Below are 17,429 nucleotides of genomic sequence, written 5' to 3'. Positions count from 1 at the left end.
ACCACGAGAAGGAGCACAATAGAAGTCCCAGTCATTCATAATCAGTATCCTGTTTTTCTAGTTGTAGATTAAACCTAAGTAAGATTCTACCATGGGAACCCCTCATCCACTGAACTCCACATCAAAGACCTTGAATGTTGAGGGACATTGATTTATACTCTTCATAACAATGGACATTAACACCTCATTAAAAAGTCTTATTTAGCTGGGCGGTGGTGGCTCACTCCTTTAATCCCAGCGGAGCCAGGTGGATCTCTGTGAGTTCGAGGCCAGCCTGGGCTACCAAGTGAATTCCAGGAAAGGCGCAAAGCTACACAGAGAAACCCTGTCTCGAAAAACCAAAAAAAAAAAAAAAGTCTTATTTAAATATCACAAAGAAAACTCTGACATGTAGAGTTTATGTGCATGAGGCTTATTTATCTTATTATACATGGCATATTTATCTTATTATTGTACATGGCATAACTGAAGCAGGATTTTTTTGTTCACCTTCATAGAAAGTAAAAGGATACTCTCTTGGAGCTGATTTTTTGAAGGGTAAAGTCCATTATCTAAGGTTTTGTGTACAAAGGTTACTGTCGTGGTTTGAAAGAAAATGGACCCCCAAAGGAGGGACACTATTAGCAGGTGTGGGCTTGTTGGAGTATGTGTTGTCTTGTTGGAGGAAGTGTGTCACTGTGGAGGCGGGCTTTGAGGTCTCATATATGCTCAAGCTGTGCTCAGTGAGACAGACCACTTCCTGTTACCTGCAGGATCTAGATGTAGCAGCTCCTTCTCTAGCACTGTGTCTGCCTGCTTACTTGCCATGTCACACCATGATGATAACAGACTAAACCTCTGAACCATAAGCTGTCACTTCAAGTGTTTTCCTTTATAAGAGTTTCTGTGGTAATGATGTCTTTTCACAGTAACAGAAACCCTAAGATAGTAACCAAATGCCAACATTTGGGTAAATGGCTTCTGTGTCACAAGTTCTAAGTTTAGCCTTTTCTCTACTGCCAGTGAAAGACAGTGCAGCAGAGAAGTAAATAACAAGTAGGGAAGTCAATCCACTTATCTGTGCCATTAAGTTCCCTTTTGCTATTTTTTCTGTGAATGAATAACAAAAGAAATATTGTATGTGTGGTTCCACTGTCAACCCTGGGATCTAAAGCAAAGCCAGCTCAGCTTTCTTTGTGTCACAACAGACTTCAGACACAGGTGTTGTCAAAACCAGTGGTGATGGATGTTTCCCTCAAAATATCTCAGTATGTGTTTGATGATACAGAATTATCTAGGGACAGAAGTCAGAGCTGGACAGGAATGTGATATCAGCAGTAGGTTTCCTATATTCTAGCAGAACTTCACTCACAGAAATAGGGAGAAAGTCAGACTTGTGGAACAGACAAGTTTGCTTGGCCTTGGTACAGAGATCCCTCTGTTTCCAATTATCTGTGTCCTCACTGTGGTCATTTTCCAGTGTTTCAATCATCTTGGTGAAATTGTTCACACAGTATGTTTTTAACTTACATACACCTATATTTTTGCTAAGATTCCATGCTCCATGATGGAGAACATTTGTGTCATCATGTCCTTTATTGCTACAATCATGCCTAGTGTACAGTTATTTCAGGAGACATTATTATCTATCTTCTTCATTTTTTTTAATAACCACGCACATTAATAGATGGAGAGAAAGGAGTGACACCCCCAAGTCTGGCTTAATTATCCCATGCTTGGTTGTTAGGCCCTCTTTCATTCCTATCACCTAGAGGAGAAAATTCCCTGCTCATCTCACTAACCAAAGGGAGATGAGAAGGACATAAATCAGATAAGGATCTAATCGGTGTCATTTTCATAATTATATTATTGTTTGAGAACTTTCATGCATACAATGTTTTGATCAAATCTACCCATTTTCTTACCTCAAATTCCTCTTCTATCTTCCTACATTTGTTCCCCAACTTCAGGTACTCATCTTTAAATCCACTGAGTCCACTTCATGCTGTCAATATGCTCCTGGGTATAGAAGCATCCACTGAATCATGGGTAGCCTCTCAGGAGATGCATCCATGAAGAAAATTGACTTTCCCTCTTCCAGGGGCCATCAGTTTTCAATCAAACTGGGCTGGGACTTCATGAGCACTTTCACCAACAGTGCTGGAGTTTGCGCTGACTTTATCTTGAACAGGTCTTGTGCATGCAGACATATCTGCTGAATTTATGTGTGCAAAGGCCTTGTCATGTCCAGGGAAAAAAAAGCAATTTTACTAACTGATGACATTTGTCAAATCTATGCTTTGCCAGGACTTTGAGGAAAGCACCTGGATTGTACTGCTCTGTTTATTGGTATATTATTTGAAGTTCCAAATGTAAGTTTCTGTCTCAAATACCTTGGTATAGGGGACCATTATGGGTATAGGGAGAAACCCGGTGCCAGAGAAATTCCCAGGAATTCATAAGGATGAACTCATCTAAGACTCCTAGCACTAGTGGAGAGGGTGCCTGAACTGTCCTTCTCCTCTAGTCAGATTGGTGACTAGCCTAATTGTCATTATAGAATCTTCATCCAGTAACTGATGGAAGCAGATGCAGAGATCCACAGCCAAGCATTGGGCTGAACTCTGGGAGTTCTGTTGAAATAAGGAAGCACTCTAGGACCCAGAATGGGTGTCAAGATCACTTCAAGGAAACCCACAGAGATAGATGACCAGAGCTCATAGACTCTAGACCAACAGCTAAGAGCCTACATGGGACCAACCTAGGCCCTCTGCATGTGGGAGACAGTTGTGCAGCTTGGTCTGTTTGTGAGGCCCCAGCAGTGAGATCAGGACCTGTCCCTGGCACTTGAGCAGACTTTTGAGAACCTATCTCCCATGCTGGGATGCCTTGCCCAGCTTTGATGCAAGGAGAGGAGCTTGTCCCTGCTTTAACTTGATATGCCATGCTTTGTTGACTCCAACGGCAGTCTTTACCCTTTCTGAGAAGTGGATGGGGCAATTGAAAAGGAAGTGGTAGGAGGGAATGGGAGGAGAGGAAGGAGGGGAAAATGTGGTTGGTATGTAAAATAAATAAAAAATTTAATAATAATGAAAAAAGAAAAAAAGTTTCTGTCTCAAGAGCAAATAAGTGCAGTCACATTTCTTAACCCTGGATCTTCAGAAGGACTTCATGGATGCTGTTGTCCTTCTAATTCTCCATGGGGAGCCTGCATAAGTCACCACCTATTAGATTCATGGTCTCTTCCCTAGTGTCCCTTTAGTGATCTTACTGCCATGCACCTGAGCTTCTTTCTGTAGTTTGGGGAAAATTAACCAATTCCTACTTCTAAGTCACTTACCAGAGAAAGTAGAGTGCTTTTAAGTCTTTAATTAAAGAGACTTTCTGACTATGCATACTTCTGAGAAGGATGGGTGAGTTGGATAGCTATCCAGTTCTGAAGAGGTGTGGTAGCATTTGGTTAGACTTTCCATGGACAGTGTTGAATTACTAATTTGTGATTTTAGAGGAGAAAGAGATGGACTTCATTGCTCCTGGACCTTGAACCAAGACTTCTATCCTGGCTGTAATTTTCCCAGGATGCCTTTGAAACATAGCTTAAGCATAATTAAGAGAGGGAGTTGCAGAGATTTTATGCTGGTTGAATTCCAAGTTTTTAGGCTTCCCCTTGGAACACGGATTTCTGCAGTAGTAAAACAGAATATTTCTCAGTTTTACTATGGAGTAGGGGGTCTTGATAATGTTCTGCCTTTGACATTTGCCCTGCTTCCCCTCAGAGTTTTGTGTATTAAGTCTTTATTTTAAAATCTCAAATCAATTTCAGCACTTTGGGCTTGCTATTTTATACAATTTTTAAAAGATCATTTTTTTTCATATATCAATCTTTTCTCACGTCCTCCTTCTGGTTTGTTTTCATTCTTTCTATATTTTACTAATCCTCTGAGTGAAATGCCACATAGGAAGTAGAAAATGTCCTTTTGACCTCCTGCTACCAGGGCTTCCTTTCAGGAAATGCTCCTCTGCTGCACATTGTCAGAACTTTCGTTTTTTATTATTATTTTTTCATTTATTTTACATACCAACCACAAGTTCCCCCTCCTTCCTGTTCTCCCATTCCCTACCTCCACCTCCTGTCTACCCCAACCACACATCCACTCCTCTTCCCTTCAGAAAGGGCAGGCTTCCTATGGGAGTCAGCAAAACATGGCATATCAAGTTGAGGCAGAAACAAGCTCCTCCCTCTGCATCAAAGCTGGAAAAGGCATCCCAGCATGGCGAATAGGTTCTTAAAAGTCTGCTCAAGTGCCAGGGACAGGTCCTGATCTCACTGCTGGGGGCCCACAAACAGATCAAGCTACACAACTGTCTCCCACATGCAGAGGGCCTAGATTGGTCCCATGTAGGCTCCCTAGCTGTTTTAGTCTGTGAGCTTCTATGAACTCTGGACAGCTGTCTCTGTGGGTTTCCCTGACATGATCTTGACCGCCTGGCTCATATCTCAATAGTCCGGTTGAGGAGAGGGTGCAGGGATTGTAGAACATTATTTTTAATACAGGGATCGAAAGCTTGGTGGAGGAACAACTGCCCAATGTGTTGATGACCTAACTCATCATATGACTGTAATGGGGCACATGGAGCTGGGAAGGTGTGAGCAACTTCTCAGAAAGTCATTAGAGTTTCCACAATGAGTCTGTGAAGAAAATGAAAAGCTTTCTTTCCTCTGACAAGAAATTTATATTGATGAGGATGATCTCTGGTGGTGAGAGGGTCATATAGGAGAGGTGACTAGGGAAGCCACAGGCTACAGAAAGCCTTTCTGAGCTCCCTGGTAACTGTAGTTCTGGCTCTTTGGTCCTTGATAATGCTTGTGCACATGGACTTGCTCTGAATTGTATCCTCTTGAAGGATTTGGTCCTTTGCTTCACTTCCATGTTAATCTGCAAACTTTCTGACATTAGAACTTTCTTCTTAAAAATTTAAAAACTATATTATTTATATGTACTGGGTGATTTTATGTCAACTTGACACAAGCTACAGTCACCTGACAGGAGGGAACCTTGACTGAAAAACTTCTTTCATAAGATCAAGCTGTAGACAAGCCTTTAGAGTATTTTCATAATTAGTGATTGATGAGGGAGGGCTAAGCTTGTTGTGGGTGGTTCCTTCCCTGGGCTGGTGGTACTGGGTTGTATAAGAGTGTAGCCTTAGTAAACCATGATGAGCAAGCTAGTAAGCAGCACTCCTCTATGGCGTCTGCATCAGCTTATGCCTCCAGGTTCCTACTTACCTGTCCTGACTTACATTAATGATGAACAGTAATATAGAAGCATAATCCAAATAAACTCTTTTCTACCTAAATTTTTTTGTCATAGTGTTTCATCACAGTAATACTAACTCTAAGTAGGACAATTTGTTTATTTTAAGGTATATGTATGTGTGTGTGGATGCAAGCATGTGTGTTCTTACATGATACATCGGTGCAAGTCACAGGAAAAATGTGGCTCTTTGCATCCACCATGTGGGTCTTGGGGATTGAATTCAGATCATCAGGCTTGGTGGCAAACATCTTTACTCACTGAATCATCTCTCCAACCCCTAGTTTTTTTCTTTTCAAACTCCATTTTCTTGTACTTGGAAGATTTTGTTCTCATCTTCATGTCTTGATCACAGACTTTTTATTTTATGCCTTATCTTAGTTAGAGTTAATATTACTGTGATGAAATACCATAATGAAGAGCAAGCTGGGGAGGAAAGAATTTGTTTGGTTTACATTTTTGCATCATTGGTCTTCTTTGAAGGAAGACAGGACAGGAACACAAACATAGCAGAAATCTGAAGGTACGTGGTGATGCAGAGCCCATGGAGGGATGTTGCTGACTGGCTTACTCCTCATGGCTTGCTGAGCTTGCTTTCTTATGGAATCCAGGCCAGGGTGGCACCACCCACAAGGAGATGGGCCCTCCACAGTCAATCACAATTTAAGAAAATGCCCTACAGGTTTGCTTCCAAACCAACCTTATAGAGACGCTTTCTCAATTGAGGCTTTCTCCTCTCCAGTGACTTTGGCTTGTGTTAAGTTGACATGAAACTAGCCAGCACATCCCTCTGCCATGAATGTACAGTCTCTGATTCTGGTCTGGCTTATTCCAGCCTAGGACCATGAAAAGAGGACCTAGTGGAAGCTCTGTGAGTGTGGTTTTGAGGCTAAGCAATGCCAACATGATGCAAGGATGAACAGATAAGAAGAGGAAACATGCAGCTGATCTTGCTAATTTTACATCATTGCATTACCAAGTTGTGGAAACAAGGAGGGCTGAAAAATATAACAGTTCTATCAGCAACAATTTCTCTTTACATTAAGTGTAGAAACTAACTGTAAAAGTATGTAATGTTAGAACCTTTTCTGTAAGAGTAAGCTAAGAATTTAAGGATTACTAAACATTTGGAGGATGAGTGAAAGCATATTTTCCATGGCCCTCACATGGTCATGTGGATGTACATTTTTCCTGAAAGGTCAAACTTGTCAAGGTTTTCTACTGAACACATTGTGACTTAGCATCTGAAAACATGACCTTTATACTGCATTATTAAATATAGAATATACTCCTGAAAACAAAGCTATTATTCTGATAGATTTCAAAGTGCAGATACTTGGAGATGCCATGTACACATGTCCTTTGAGGAAACAAAGTGACTTAAGAAATTTTCCATAAAACGTGTAGAAATCTATACTTGGCCACTCAGAATGCTAGTAAAGCTGATAAAATACACTTTTGAATCTCCATGCTTTAGGCTTACATATTAAATCAAGTACTAGCTAACTATGACAGGTATGAACTGTAGTGATAATACGCATGCTTAACTTTTGACAATATATTTGTTGCTTGTTTAAACCATCTCCATTTCTTTTTTATACATTTTTTAGATGATAACATATCATTTTTCCTTCCCTTTCATTCCCCCAAAGCCTCTCATATTACTCTTCCCTTTTTCTTTCCTTAAAATTCATGGCTAATTTTTTCATTAATTATTATTACGTGTGTGTGTGTGTGTGTGTGTGTGTGTGTGTGTGTGTGTGTATTGCTAAATACAACCTGTTTTGTCTGTATAACATTACTTGTTTATATATTTTCACACTGAACTTCAGTATTGAAAAACAAATTCATATGCTAATCCCCTGGAGAAGACTATTTTCCCTACCCTTCGCATCTCTTGGTGGCCTGTGGTTCTTTGTGTAGAGTTAAGGCCTCAGGGTGTATTTCTTTTTTTTTTTTATTTAATTTTTTTCTTTCCTTTTACATACTAGTCCCTGTTCCACCTCCCTCCCCTTTTCCCACTCCCTGCTACCTATCCCCATTCCACCCCCATGCCCTCCTTATAGAGAGTAAGGCCTCCCTTGGGTAGTCAACACAGGCTGGCATACCAAGTTGGGACTGGTCCTAGCCCCTCCTCCTTGCATCAAGGCTGAGTAAGGAATTGCACCATAGGGAATGGGCTCTAAAAAGTCAGTTCATGTACCCAAGATAAGTCCTGCTCCCATTGCCAGGGGAACCACAAACACATCAAGCCACGCAACTTTCACCCACATTCCGAGGACCTGTTTCGGTCCCATGCAGGCTCAGCTCTGCAAGTAGAAATCTTTGAAAGAATCACTATTTCTGATTAAAATGATATGTTCCTACAGAATTTTATTTCCATGAAGTAAGAGACATAGCTGCTGTAGAAATAAAACTTGAACTCTTAACTACCAGAAATATATGTTGTATATTTCTTGACTAGTTTTAGAAATATGGGAAAGTTATGCTGTAAACAATGTACATTAGGAGAGACTACAATTAGCATATGATTGGAAAAGTAATTATAGAAAGAACAGTTGATAAAAGTTCAAACCAAATTTGGATGGGGAACACTGTAGCAAAATTCAGTGGAGGTAATACAAATAGACAGACACCAGATAGAGAGACAGAGGGATAGTAGAAAATAGATGGACACATGCTAGAAGGATCCTTTATAGATAGAAGTTAGAGAAAGATAGATAATAAGTAAGTTAAAAATAAGATAGGTAAATTATAGGTGATATATAGACGATAGATTCCAATAGGAGATAGAGATAGAGAGAAGGAGAGAGAGAGAGAGAGAGAGAGAGAGAGAGAGAGAGAGAGAGAGAGAGAGAGAGAGAGAGAGAGGTAAAATATTCTACTTAATTTTCACTGTGCTTTTAACAGTTATGAAAATGCCTTAATAAAACACAGAAGATTGTAATACATCAAGGGAAACCCTATTGAGGACAGAGCATGAGTTTAGTTCTGAAAAGACAGGAGATGTATTTACATTTCATCAACAGTGTTTGCAAGGTGAGGTGACTGTGTTTCTGACATGTCAGTAATATTTTTCTTGAATAATGTGCAAATTGGGAAATGTCATGCTTAGAAAAGCCTGACCAAAGTTTAGTTCAATCTGCAGCAATGCAAAAGAAACACAGTCTTCAATGTGTTTTAACTTATGACAATTGCTATAATTCATGACTGTATATTGATCTGAAAGCTCATAGCTAGTTTGAGTAGAGATAGAAAATTGATCGAAGATTGTGCTCCACAGGAATTGCAATTCTAACTTGTGAATGTACTTTTCTATTTCTGGCTTCAGCCTCCTGCATTTCTAATGAGACCTGTAGCTAGAAATCCTTTGACTAATGACTTTTCCTGGACAAAATTGATTGTATAGAAGTAATTTACATGAAAAAGGGGGTGCATTTTACTTGAGAAAGAAAAACACAAAGCATAACTTTTCTTGTCTGATATTAGAAATCATTTTCAGATATATATATATATATATATATATATATATATATATATTAGATGAAAGGAGATAAGACACAAGGGTCATATACTTTATGTCCACAAAGTATAATAGTACATATAGGAACATGATGGAATTTCAAATATTTAATAAGTATTTCTTTCATTGAATTATAGAAGCTCAAGGTTTGAAAGGATGTGAACATGACTGAGGGCCCTTGTTCACCTTGAGTACTACATACAACCCTCTTAGAGACCACCAGCTGACTGGTCAGCCATTTGTTCTTAAATCCCTCATTACCATACCTACCTCTCTAATATAGCAAAGCAAAATGAATTTCCATCACCCAGATACACAATCATCTATACTAATTTTGCTGGTGTGTGTGAATGTCTAATAATATAATACTTCCCTACATAAAACCTAAGAGTACAATATTCATCTTGATAAAAATAATCATTAGGTATATTATTTATATTTACTTAATCTTACACTCACATGATATATATGTAATTGCTCACTTTCCTATGTTAATTAGTTATATGATTTATGAAAACTTTAGTGAGTTATTAAGCAGGCAGTTCTTTTGCATTTTATATTCATATATTAGAAAGCTTTCTAAATTTAATTTTGCCACATATTAGCACAGTTATGTCTCCTACTCATCTTATTTACAAATAGACGCATTTGGCTAATTTGATTTATGCATATGAAACTATATTCTCATTTTATTGTGCTTTAATTTAAATTTTAATTGTTTTATTATGGTGAAAGGCTATAATAATTTAGGTATTCATAACTTACTGTACTTGAAGCATATCACCTCTTCTAGAACAATTTGCATAATTTAAAACCATACAATTAATATCTATCAATTAGTAAATTACTAAGGGAATAATGATACTTAATGAATGAATGATTTCTACCAATGAGAAGATAATTATATAAGAATGAATTAGCTCCAACTCTGCCCGTTGCTAGCTTGAATTCTCTATGTGTTGTAGGTTGGAAAGACCAGTTTCACATATAGCACTGAGAAGGACAGATAATGGAGAAAGCCAAATCATTAGTTTTTGTTAATGCCAGTTGACATAGCATGTAAGAACTTAAATTTTAAGTCATATTTGTAGATTTTTAGATGATGTTAATTAATAGGTGATAAATAAGGAATGTACACTGGAGCATTATTCTTGTTCCAGCTGGCAAGGTACCATCAACTCAACCACATACTGAAGATGGTAATGTCATTAGTCTGACATTGCTCAGATCAAGGTCAAGTTGATAAAGACCCTTGATTCAAACGGCCACCTTGAAAACAATGCCATTATCTCTCCACACATTGCCTTGCCTGTCTCAATAATCACGTCATTTCCATCTCTTGGATCCTTTCATGCTACATTGTTAATTTGCTTGTGTTTCACCTGCTTTCCTGCTGTGATTTTTGTCTGTTTATGATTGCTAGATTGACATGTACAATATGCACACATATACAAAAACACAAATACCAATGCACATATACACATGCATGTTCATAAGTTCATACACACAAATATATAAGAATGGATATCCACACATGCATAAATATATACACATTCACACAGATAAATGTGTAAACACATGCATATCCTCACAAATACACATGCACATACAGGATCATACAGACATGAACAATTCAGATAACAGCCATACACATATTCACATACTTATAAATATACCAGTGCCTTCACAGGCATACACATAAATGCAATCATATATATATGTATATGTATTTATATATATATACATATATATAATCATACCCACAAATACAAAAACACATACAAACAAAACAATACACACATACATGATATACATTGTGCACACAAAATGCATTCATATGTACAAATATATATATACATATACATATATGCATACACACAAGTACACACATATAGACAAACACACATTTATACACATTCACACAAATACACATATATACACAACAAACATACATATACATGCATACACAAATGCACACTTAAACGCACACATACCCATGCACACATACACAAATACTTGCATATACACACATACCTATGAATGTTAAATACACAATTACACCTCAATATGCAATGCACGCATAAACACACACACATATAAATGCATGCATATGCAAACATCCATGTGAATACACAGAGATGTACCCACATATACAATGCATGCATACACATGCACACATATATAAACACACCTACACATGTACACATAGAGTGGACTAGCTGCTGAAGTCAGGCTGATGACCATGCCCCTACCCTAACTGACTTTGGTGCTTTAGCTTTATAATAGTTTATTTTCCCTCCTCACTGAATTGTGAGTCTGTTAAATACTGCTTTCAGGGATGCTATCTTCATATGATTTCAGAGGAAGATACATTGTGGGTTGTGTGAAATCTCATGGTCACCACTCCATTTCCTGCTCTCTGGGTCAGTAATGATGTTGCTGGAGACTAGCAGAATGTCTTGCTTCATCTTTAGTGCTTAGGGTCTCCTCCACATGAATACTATGCATTTATGCCATTCTGTCTTTGAGAGCAACTCACAGCCTGATAACATGTGAAAGGAGGATTTATCCTTTATACACTCTATGACAGAATTATTAAAATGAGCTTTCTTTACTTTCTGTTTGATGGAATGTGTGTAAATGTTCATGAGATATTGTCCTTACTGATAAGCCTAGATGTTTTTTAGCTCAATTTTAGCCCACAGACTGTTAACACTGAACCTCTCTAGGAGTAGAGAACAGATGCCACAGCTCATTTGCATGAAGATGAGAGGATTCTGAGTAAAGAGAAGTGATAATGAGGTCCACGGAAAGGAATCAGCACAGCGATGGTGTCCCCCAGCATATGTTTGAACTTGCTGAGCACCTGGGCAATTGTTGATGCATCTTTTTCTCTTTTGTGTGAACTCCTGGGTCTTCACAGCCTTCGGCTATCTGGAGAAAATAAATACTACTTTCAGTATGCTGTTCTCTGAACAGTAGACAGATATATTCATTAAGTAGGGGTTCTTTGAAAGTATTCATTTAAAAGCTTAAAAGTGTGGTTCTCAACCTGTGTGTCTCAACACATTTGACAAACCTCTATCTCCAAAAAGTATTTAAAATTTATGATTCATAACTGTTGTATAATATTATTTTAAGATGGGTTACATTTGTTTATGTTGTGGAACATTTGTTTAATGATGCAAAGATGGGTTGCATTCTTTCATGTTTCATTTGTTTAACTTTGTGAAACTGTTACTTTACCTGTCTAAAACACCTGATTGATCTAATAAAGAGCTGAATGGCCAATAGCTAGGCAGGAGAGAAACAGGCAGGACTGGCAGGCAGAGAGAATAAATAGGAGCAAAAATTTGGGAAGAAAAGTTCAAACAGCAGGATAAAGGCAGGATAAAGTGAACTCCAGGTGCTAGTCACCTAGCTACACAGCAAGCCATGGAGTAAGTGATGTACAGAATAGAGAATGATAAAAGCTCAGAGGGAAAAGGTAGATGGCATAATTTAAGCTAACAAAAGCTGGCTAGAAACAAGCCAAACTAAGGCCAGGCATTCATAAAAAAGAAAAGTCTCTTTGTGTGTGATTTATTTGGCAACTGGGTGGTGGTCCTCTCAAAGATCAAAGAGTAAAACAACAATAACAACAACAAGAAGACATAAGAGTAGCGAAATCACAGTTATGAAGTATCAATGAAAATAGTTTTATGGTTGAGGGGGTCACAACAAATGAGAAACTGTATTAAAGGGTCACAGCATTAGGAAGGTTGAAAACTACTGGCTTAAAGGGCTATAAAAAGTGAAACCTTTCTGAGATGAGTTGAAATGAACCTTACTACCTACGCAAAAGTTTATTTGACCTATCATTTCTCTTCTGTGTCATCTTTCAAAGAAATAAGGTGGGAGAAGAAAGGAGCTGTCTTTAATTAATTGAGTAATTTAGAAAGGAGTTTTTATATGACAAAACCTGGTATTAAGCATCAAGTGTTACTTTAGGAAGATCTTAAACTTCACATCAATATTACAATTTCAGAAAGATATTTGAATATCACAATTCCCATAGCAAACTGAAAAACAGAATCTAAAAGTTTTAATTTTACACAAGTAAATATATAAAACACTATAAATTTTCAGCATCAGAAATCCACATTTCCCAGTATGTGTGAACATAATTTCACCAGCAACATATATTCATACTGAGTTGTGGACCAAGAGTCTCTTCCCTTGACATATTTTAGCCAAAAATGAAAAAGATTTGGGAGTGCTTTGATGGATGCTCATTCATTTCTTATTCCCAGTACATGTATAACTGACTTGGATGATGCTGTGGGGAAAGAAAAGTAGAATGAGAGAGAATTTGAGAGTCTCACAGGTCTGTAGACACCTAGAGAGAAGCAGTCTCATTAGCCATTGTTGAGAATCTTCTGTACCTGGCAGAGGACCGAGTTGTTCTTTATTTCATTTTCAGTCAATCACAGCTGCCATGAAATTAAATTGTAAGTGACAATTCTTAAACTTCTTTAAAGACTTTTATATATAACTTTTTATAAAGAAGTAGCAGATATTTCTTAAATCACTTTTTCGTTAACCAGCATAAAACCAAACTGTGGAAGGCAAAGATATACAAACATTTATCTTAATAATTTAATAGAGGTTCACTTTAGAAAATTAGAATAAGCAATGCCCTTTTGCTATCTGGAGAAAATAAAGAGTATTTCAGCTCTTGGAGATGCAGGCAGAAAGACACATTCTTCACTTCTGGATAATGAAATACAGTGATCATAGAACACTCACTCAGTGAATGAGTGTTTAACAGGCATCTAATATGTCAGAAATGAAGTTAGATATTGAATATTAAAATAATTTTTGAAGCTGGCATGAAGCCAACATTTGGTATAATTCAAATATTCTGTTATAAAAATGTTTCTTATTCAAAAAATCTTATCAGATGTTGGATATTGGAGTTTCAGAAATTCTGAATGTGTATGAGAATTTCTGACTTAGAATGAACTGAATATACTTTTAGATGCATGTACACACTTACTTTGAAAGTCACTGGAATGGTCAGCTGTAGTGGAAAACAACTTTAATGCCAACAGTTGAGAAGCAGAGGCAGGTAAATCTCCATGAATTCCAGGTCAACCTAAACTATACAGAAAATCACTGGAAGAGATGGTATGATCCGAAAGAGACAGCACATCACCTCATTCACAGAACTATAAACTTCCTCTCTGTCAAAAATGAGGATATTTTAACCCATTCTCTCTCTGTGTCCCTTTCTGTCTCTCTGTGTCTCTGTCCCTCTCTGTCTGTCTCCATCTATCTGTCTGTGTCTATCTCTGTCTCTGTCTCTCTGTCTCTCTCTTTCTCTTCCTCTCTTCTTGTGTGTGACTCTGTGACTCTTAACCACCACAAACACTTTACAGGGAACCACACAAGATCTTTAAGGAAAGCCCACAGTGTGTGGTTCAATAGCAACCTATGCTGTTGCCTCCTTGCTGTGCCTCCACCATGGACAGAAGTCCTGCTATGACACCCTCCAACCAGAGCAGACACCACATCAACAAAGCTCTGTAGACAGTGAGTTGTTTATGCAGAGGTGACATTCTATTCCACTGTTATCCAGAAAGCCCAGAGCAGAATCTGGCTTAGGAATCAGAGTACAATGAGATTTTTACCACAGCAGTTTTTCATAACTAGGTACTAAAGAGGTTTTAATGCAGAGAATGGTTTATTTAGCCTACAGCTCATCCTGAGGATGGCTTGTTTCTCCTGACTATGCCTAAAGCCTCTTATCCTCATGATCCTAACTGATTCTCAAAAAGTTGCTGAAATCCTCCCTTGGCAAACAGAAAATCTTCACACATTTTTCAATAAGTTAATCTAAAGAAATTACATCCAACTACATTTACAAAATATGTATTAATTAGTATTAGGAAATATTTGAAGTTTTCTGAGAATATTTAATAAAAATCACTTTTGATAAAGAAATGACATAGGAAACCACGATTGAAACTACAGCCACTGGATTTAAAGTATGATTTTCATCATTATTGATTTCCTAATTTTATTTTTCTCTTTGCTATGGGTTTTAAAATTTAATAATTCTTGAAAGTTACTTTCAGTACTAAAAAATTAAAAAAAATTAAAAGACATGATTTAATTTTGCTTCAATAAGATTTTAAATGGTTTCTAAAATGTATTTATACATCTATATTTCTTTAAAGAAATGGTATTACATTGTTTCTTTGGTAACACAGTTTAAATCATTTAGCTTTTTTATTGAAAGTCTATACAACATTTCACTTTCAGCAATAAATTTCCTTCTGAAGTATGCAGATTTTAGAATTTCAACGTTGATTTCACTGAGAACATTCATGTAGAATTCTTACATAAATCTACTAATGTACTTTTGTTAATGTGTCACTTCAGACAATTCTCTCATTTTTATTACCAAATACCTGACAGGACCAACTTGTAGGACTGGTTTTGCTTCGTACATGGTTTTATTTAGTTAGTTACCTGATGGCTTGTCAAATATGTGCAGAGAATGATTGTTGGATCTTCTTGTAAATTCCTCTATTTTCCAAATATCACCCATATTACCCGTTTTTATGACTTACCTTCAAAACTCCCAATGTCGGTTGGTCAGGAAGCAGGCAGAGATGTTGCTTTACTGCATCCTTGGCCTCAGAGGCCTATACTGACTGTAAGGTTGTCTAGCCTGTCAACAAGATCCTGAAATGGAGTATTAACTGCCCCTTTCCTAACTCATAGCCCCTTACAATTCTAGCTTCAACTACTCTCTAGCTAAAACTCACAATTAATAACATGGAATCACTTTCTAAAATAGAATCATTTCCTAACATTTGACAGTTCATTTTACTTATACTATTCTTTAACTAATGCTCACAAAATGACTGGCACAGACAGTAGGTGTCTCAGGGATTCTTCCACTGTAAAGAGCCATTATGACCACAGCAACTCTTATAAGAAAAACATTTAATTGAGGGGGCTTGCTTACAATTTCAGAGGTTGAGTCCATTATCATCATGACAGGGATCATGACAGTGTGAAGGGAAACATGGTGCTGGAGCTTAGAGTCCTTACATCTTGAGCAACAGGAAGTCAATTGACTGCCACACTGAGGGAAGCTTGAGCAAAAGAGATCTTAAAGCCCATCCTCACAGTGACACACTTCTTCCAACAAGACCACACCTCCTAATAGTGCCACTCCTTTTGTGGGAACATTTTCTTTTAAATCACCACATTCCATTCCCTGGCCCCCGAAGACTTATAGCCATATCATAATGCAAAACAAAATAAAACAAAACAAAACAAAAACTGCATTCGGTCCAACTTCAAAAGTCCCCATAGTCTACCACAGTCTCAAACATGTTCCAAAGTACAAAGTCTCTTCAGAGATGCATAGTAATCTCTTAACTATAATCCCCCTGTAAAAATCAAAATAAAAAAGCAAATCACATACTTCTAACATATAATGACACAAACACATATATTACCATTCCAAAACACAGGGAAGGAAGCATAGTGAGGAAATACTGGACCAAAGGAAGACCAAAAACCAGCTGGACAAACTACAAACTCTTCATCTCCATGTCTGATGTAAAAATGCTTTTCAGATCTCCAACTCTGTTCAGCTTTATTGACTGTAATGCACTTCCTTCTCTTGGGCTGGTTCCACTCACTGCTAACAGCTCTCCTCATCAGATATCCCATGACTCTGGCATCTCTAACATCTTGAGTTCTCCAAGGCAATCCAGGCTTCAACTTTACAACTTCACAAAATGGCCTCTCTACTAGGCCTCCATTCAGGGACACCCCAGACACATGCCTGGACTAAGTGGCTTTATTCCATAACTCCTTTCTTCTATCCTTAATTCTAAAACCAGAACCACATGGCTGAAGCTGCCAAGTTATGCTATCTACTGGGGCTGGACCATGACTCACTTATTTAATTACATCTTTACCAGCTCTCTGTTTTCCTTCATTGCCCAAGCATGGCTGTACTCGAGCTTCTTCTGTAGACCAGGCTGACCTCAAACTCAGAGATTTACCAGCCTCTGCCTTCCCAGTGCTGGGATTAAAGGTGTGCCCCACCACACATGGCTCTAAACTTTTCTTAGATCCTTTTCACAAATAGCTGGGTGGGGTCTTTCCCTGAGGTCACCATTTCATTTATTCCATTTTTTAATCTCTTTATTTCTTTGAACATAGAATTTAGTTTCATTCCACTTACTGGTGCTTTTTTTTCCTCCTCAAAATTTACATTTTGTAATTTATCCTGTTCAGCTTGCTTTTTCCATTATAAACCTTCATTATAGTTATCACTATAAACTGCATGACAGAGTCTATACTAGGTTGTTTTGAGATTTCTTTTGCCAAAGGAATTAATTCAAACCTCTTCACTTTAGTCAAGGATAGACTCTTCTGACAAGGACAAGTGTTAGAATTTGGCCCTCGCTCCAGCTGTATGACCATACATGCACAGTACAGGAATTAAGCAAAGGGTCTTGTGTGACACCAGTGTGTTCTGGTGATCATGTTCTCACAGCATGGTCGCATAATCTGTGCATGTATAGCATGGCTCTGTAAGC

Source organism: Peromyscus californicus, unplaced genomic scaffold, assembly GCF_007827085.1.
Source record: "Peromyscus californicus insignis strain IS unplaced genomic scaffold, ASM782708v3 Scaffold_4__1_contigs__length_199733344, whole genome shotgun sequence".
In the NCBI taxonomy this organism is placed as follows: Eukaryota; Metazoa; Chordata; class Mammalia; order Rodentia; family Cricetidae; genus Peromyscus; species Peromyscus californicus.
The sequence above is the reverse complement of the archived record's forward strand: the minus strand, read 5'-3'. Positions refer to the sequence as shown.